A 6,723-nucleotide genomic window follows, 5' to 3' on the forward strand; every position below is an offset into this window, starting at 1 on the left:
CCACAGTACCTTTGTTTTAGGCAAACAGACATTTGTACCTTTGATTAAATTAGACGCCTACTTCAGGCCTACCAGTACCCAGACTCTGCTTTGCATTTAGGCTGATTACATATATGAGAAGCTATGAAGCCAATAATAAAATATGTTATGAAGTGTTCTTATGTGCAAGTTTATTCAGTTGATACCACTAAGCAAGACTTTGGAAAAACATAAGAATTTCAATTTGTATAGTTTCAAAATCCTACTCAAGTCTACAAATTAGGGGGTTGAACACAGAGAAAGCTTCAGACAAACAGATCCAGTGTGCCAGTTCATAGCCTGTCTCCCTGGGCAGTTTAAAAATAGGCTACCCAAACACCATGATTTCTATGAATTTTATTTGCTAAAATTAATTAATTAATTAGTTTCATGTTCATAGCTCAGCATCCCTGTATGGAGTTGATCAAAATCAGAGAAAGGAGCAAAATCTAGAAATCCCTTAAGTAGTCAAGGAAAGCTAGGCATTTGTTATTGATAATCTTTAAGGTAAACTCTTTGAAGATTTAATGGAAACCCTCTGAGTTTTATGAAAATTGTATCAAAAATGTATTTTGTAATAAACAGTTGAAGAAAGTAATGTGATGTAAAATATACTGGAACAAAATCAACATCTTCTCAATTGTAATTTATGTAACATAAGTTTTGGACTTTGAAGCTCTTATATTGAATTATTCCATTATTCTCTTTCTGGCCTACAGAAGTGCCTCTCCACTGAGGTGACGTAAATTATGAAAAGGTGAGCAGTGTGAGTCTAAAATATCTAAGGTACATTCAGTCAGAATCTAGCAGTATGAAAAATGGTTTCATTAAATTTTGGTAATTTTTCATTAGAATACAAATATTTTGAGCATTGTTTTATCTACATGTCATTGTGGATGTGGCTGAAAAATTGAAATACCTAGAAAGAAAAAGGTTGGGGAGCTCAAGGAAATTCACAACATCTAAATGAGAGACTCGACCCCAGGAGACTGGGCTTGTGTCTCACCATCAGAGAGAGCACACATCAAATAATTGAACCATTTTTACAATCATGTTTATTAAGTGTAATCCCTTTTAGAGTGTACCTAGGTGTTTTTTTATCTTGTCAGTTAACATCCATTGTCTTACTAATGCGTGAAAAGCAATCATATATATCACTACATATTTATTTGAAGGATGACAAGATATGGCACACTTCAGTTTACAGCATAAAATAAGATAAGCATAAAAAGATCAGCTCTGGGCTCTCATGAAGACACTATGAGCTGTGCCACCATGAATGTCATTCTCATTCAGATCACTTCATTTAATGACACTGTGCTGACCGTTTGCCACTGCCAAATACTTCTCCATACCTGTTTTATCTCAGGTTTGTTTCTATAGCTTTGTGAAATATTTACTTGAAACTGAACAGGAAAACAATGTTTAATCTGTCTCTAATATTAGTTTCATTGTTTTGAATTTCAAACATTTTGTGAATAAACTAGAATTCTTCACGAAAAATAGTGGATTACAGATTGGCAATGAACAAATACATCCATCCATCCATCCATCCATTATCCAACCCGCTATATCCTAACTACAGAGTCACGGGGTCTGCTTGAGCCAATCCCAGCCAACACAGGGTGCAAGGCAGATAAACAAACCCCGGCAGAAGGCAAGCCCACCTCAGGGCACACACACACACACCAAGCAAATACATTATAATTATTAATTCTTTATTTTGGATTTTAACCACATTGTGAATATCACTTTCATTATTTTGTCAAAAGATTAAGAACTTTTCACTGAGCAAATAAATTTTAAAAATCCAGATCAATTTAAAAATCCTCTATCTTCATCATTTGCAAATCTTAGGCGATGCATCTTACACAATATATAACAGAAATTTGACTTGCAAACATATAACAATGAAGCTTTGACTGATTTATTTGATTTTACAACCATTAAAATACGAAATATAATAATACTTAGTAAATTGATCATCACATAATTTTACAAAGCGTTAATAAGATCAACCCATATTTAAAATGCATTGAAGTGTACAGCTGCATGTTTGCATTTCACTCCAAGTCAAATATAACTGGTTTGTAATATAAACTTGATATCATGTACAATTTCATAGTGTAATATAACACATTTTAATACTTCAAAATAAAGGGGAAAATTACAAAATGTACCATTAAATACATTTGAATAACTGGAAATTTTCCTTTTTGGTTTATTTCTTTACTTTATTAATAATGGTGGCAAAATAAACACATCTATTTTTGAATTAACATTCATGTGTGTTCAAGGACTTGGCTGTGGTGGTCACAAAGACAGTGTGGTCGAAATTTATCGTCTTATTAAAGAAAGAAATGTCCTCTAACAGGACAATTCAGTAATCAGGGAGGAGAAAAGCTGTTTATTGTATCTTTTAATTACTCCTCGCAAAATGCCTTTGAAGGAAAATTCTTCAATAGCAGTCAGAATGGTCAGAATGGTAAGAGCAATAAAGGATAGAGGTTCATTTTATAAACTGTTCAATTTACATACAGTGTCAATCAATACATCAATTTTACTCTGGTTGGTTTGTTGGCGTAGCTGCGTTTTCTCAAAATTACCAAAGTTCTGCAGCTTCAACTCAAAAATGGGATTCAACAAAAGCCTGATGCACAGAAATGATTCCACAGACAAAATATCTTCATTTTTAAAAGTTTAGTTAAGTTTCAAAGTAAAACAGTTCACACAAAAAAGAAAATTAAAATAGCAAAAAGGAAAAAATAATGTTAAGAAAAGTTCAGTTCTAAGCTTAAACTTGTTACATCTCAAATGGTTACTATTTACTTAACATTTCTGAACCATTTCAAAACAGACAGAAAACTGTATGCTTATCCCATTTCTAAGTTTAAAATGGATCTTTTAAGTCCCTCTTTACTGGGACCTGCTCTAAACAACAACTAAGCTGTTACTCAGTTATAGTAAGAAGGTTCTAACTCTTACTAACTTACAGGGGAAAAGACTATACCATAAGTTATGACTATGAAAGCAATTTATATTCTAGTCAAATTAAGCAAACATTAATATGAATTTAACTCAAAACTTTAACTTCCTAAGATTGGCTCTCACAGTTGGTTTACACCCAAATGATTTATATAAAATAAAAGTCTATTATATTATATTCTGCTTCTTCTTTGTACCCTTGAGTTGAACCACCACCCTTGAAATTTCTGTGCATATAACTGCTGTCCATTCTCGTTGTTTATAGGACATCTGTTGATTTCTTAGCCATCCTTCAGTACATTTTCTATATTATATCAACCTTTCTTCTGGTACATTCTTTATTTACTTGACCATCTCAGTATTTTTCTTGAACCATTTCTTATATTAGTGTACATTTTGTTGTTCAATTGACTCTTATTTGGTTTCCCACATTTATTAACCCTGTATGCTATTTCTTTAAGATGAATGCTGTTACCCTAAAACTATTCTTCCACAACAGTAATTTGTGGGACCCCAGGAACACTCGCAGCCTTGACCTGGCACGAAAAGAGGCAGCCACACTGATAAGAGGCTCAGTGAATTGATCACTAATAAAGTATTTAACAATTAAATAATGGAGAGAAAAATGATATTAAACAAAATGCATATGCAAAAGCCCTCCCTGATTTTCTGCTGGCAATAGATATTTACATACACGAAAGCGAATTAAAACCAACAACAGACCCAATAGCAAACAATTAATACAATAAAGTCCAGCACAGTCATAATGAAATGTAATTTTTATTCTACCAAGTTCCAGTTGTAGTATTAAGATTTGGCTTGATTGGGAGCGCCACCAGTTGAAGACATATCCAACCAAAACAAAATCGCACAGACAAGCAGGAACAGGACAGCACAGACTGTACATCCAGATCTAAACTGCAATGCATGGAGGTTGCAGTCGTAATGCAAATGCGTATATGAGGAGTAGAAACAAATACAGATGATTGTGATCCCTCTGCACCTTTCTGGCTCCCTTTTAAAAAGCCTGCCTAATGGTTCCTCTTTCTAGCCACCCCTCTGCCCTCCAAATCCACCCAATGGCACAATACCACCTGGGCTGCTGGGAATTGTAGGCAATTGTAAGTAGCGGTGCTGCAGAGTTAACTGTTTTGAAAGTTGGCACCTCTTTCATTTTCAGTTTACTTCATCAAAATGACAGCTACCAATTAAGTATTATATAACAGTGCATGGAACATGTTTTAGAGATTTGCTCAGACAGCAGCACATGCAAGTGCACACGGTGTCTCCGCTGCCTCTCACACACCACCGCTTTCCTCATTCATTGATCAAGTATCCTGTCTTCAATTCAAATGAGCAAAATTGTGGGAAAGATGTCTTTCCTGTTGATCTTAAATGCTGCGGTTCATGGAAGTAACTGTTAATAATATTTTAGCAAAAATGCACATCATTTTGTATTTTTTGAACATGTGAATGGATGACAGACATATGGATTATGCAACACAAGTTAAATGAAAACATTTTGCTGTTTATCATGGACATTTTTCCACATTGTTTAGCATTGTTCATAACTGGTGACCATTTGTTTGTTATGTACTTTCTCCACTAAAACATGATAATTTTTTTTTCATCACATCCACTATAGGGGACAGGTAACATAGTAAAAATATTATCTTTGGGAAGAATATCACTTTACAGAAAAAACTAAGAAGGAAGAAAACAAAACCTTCTGTATTCAGAATTTATTTTAGTAACATAGTGCATAAAGTTCCAACAACCCTTAATCTCCTCCCATGCTTAAGAACCTGTAAAGCTATTGTGGCATAACTGGTAATTATTATGCAGTTTATTGCATGTTAAATTAAATATATATTTATTTTAGTTATTTATTTTTTATTTAGGGCCCAGAAATCATTATTGCTTCATATGTGGAACATGCCCTGACATTGGAATGCCTCAGCAAAACCGTGATGACATTCTGATCATGGATTGGTTTCAGCCTGTGCCATTGCTCTGATATGTTTATAAAGAAGAAGAAAAAGTTCACAAAGAAAAATAAAATGGCTATTACAGTTGGAAAGGGAATTTTCGAAAACATTTTCCTTCCTTAATTTATTGGAGTCTGAACAATGGCTGCTGTAGGTCACATAGCAGCCTCTACAATGCCACCCCAGTTTTAAGAGTAAAGCTGCTCTATTGTGTTTATATGGTCCTTGTTCTGTGCAGCAGTCATTTTGAGATTAACAATAAAGTTGATTCTTTAAAAGGAAAAATAAATGAAATAAGCATTGGCAAATAGTTGTAGTTTACTAATGAGATGGTCCATATTGAGAGACCCCAGGTACACAGGTGACACCCTCACTAGTCCTGAAACCTTCACATCTGGTATACTTGTCATTCCTATTACCCTCATCTCCCATTGTTGCACTTCTACTTCTAATATATACGTACATGTATGTAGTTGTATTATAGCAGGTTGTACTTCAGTTCTTATTGTTCTCAAACCTTCTACATCCAATTCAAAGTCACAAGAGTCCCAGGCCTGTCCTGATGATTTTTGTTAATGTGACATGACTTTAAAGTGAATAAGATACAGCAGCAGAAGACCACCCCAGTATCCACTCCTGCCATTTAAGATCAGCAACATAAAACTATAGTGGGCATAGCGTATGATCATGAAGATGGAATGATGAAAATCTCACCCAGTTAGATGTATCTCTAGTTACTGAGACATAACAAATATTAAGGGTCAGAATGTGGGACAAGCAGCACAAGTACATGAATCTTTCCTGCCTCGCGTCAACAGTACAGGCTGGCAGTGGTAGTGTAGTGATGTGGCAATCAGGCTTCTTTAACACCAGTTGCATATCATTTGGATGAGCGTACCTACTCATTATTGATGACCATATGCTTAACCTTATGGCCACAATCTGCCATTTTCATACACCTACATCCAGAGGGATAATGTACAAAAGCACAAAGCGTTCATCAACAATGGCTGATTCCATGAACATAACAGTGACTTCAGTTTACTCCAGTGATTTGCAAAGTATGCAGATCTCAATCTTATACAGAGGTCTTCTGGGATAAAGTGAAACGTGGACCAAAAATCTGAATCAACTGTATATTGTGTCACCATGGACCAAAATCCTATAATAAATGTTTCCAGCACTTGGCTAAATTTATGCTGCAAAGGATTCAGACTGTTCTGAAGGATAAAGGAGTCATATTCTGCATAAAGTAAAATGCCCATTGAAAGTATATATTACAAGTATAACAGCCTAGATAACTCTGTTAAAAATTTTCTTAAAGTTAAAATAAATATGTAATGTGTAAATACAGTTTTTGAACCTGTTTTGATTTCTCATATGGGGTTGTTCTGACTGAAAATTGTATGTTCTGCCTTTTCTTAAGTTAAGTAGGTTATCTCTGGCTTCAAAGTCTAAATGCATAAAATACTGTTTGGTGGACTGGTACTCATTGTGAACCAGTCAGGGTTATTGTGCAAAATAATAAAACTAAGACAAGCACCTGTTACTGTCGATGAGTGATACAACTGAGGAAAAGTAATTACAGCAGATCAATATAAAGATGTTCAACTCAATAAATGAAGTTGAATCTACGAGTAATGGGTTTAGTTCCATACATTCTTTACACAATCATCCCCTGCCATTCACCAGCTCCATCTCCTGGTCAATAATTACAGGAATTAACTTTACA

Source organism: Polypterus senegalus, chromosome 10 (assembly GCF_016835505.1).
Source record: "Polypterus senegalus isolate Bchr_013 chromosome 10, ASM1683550v1, whole genome shotgun sequence".
NCBI lineage: Eukaryota > Metazoa > Chordata > Cladistia > Polypteriformes > Polypteridae > Polypterus > Polypterus senegalus.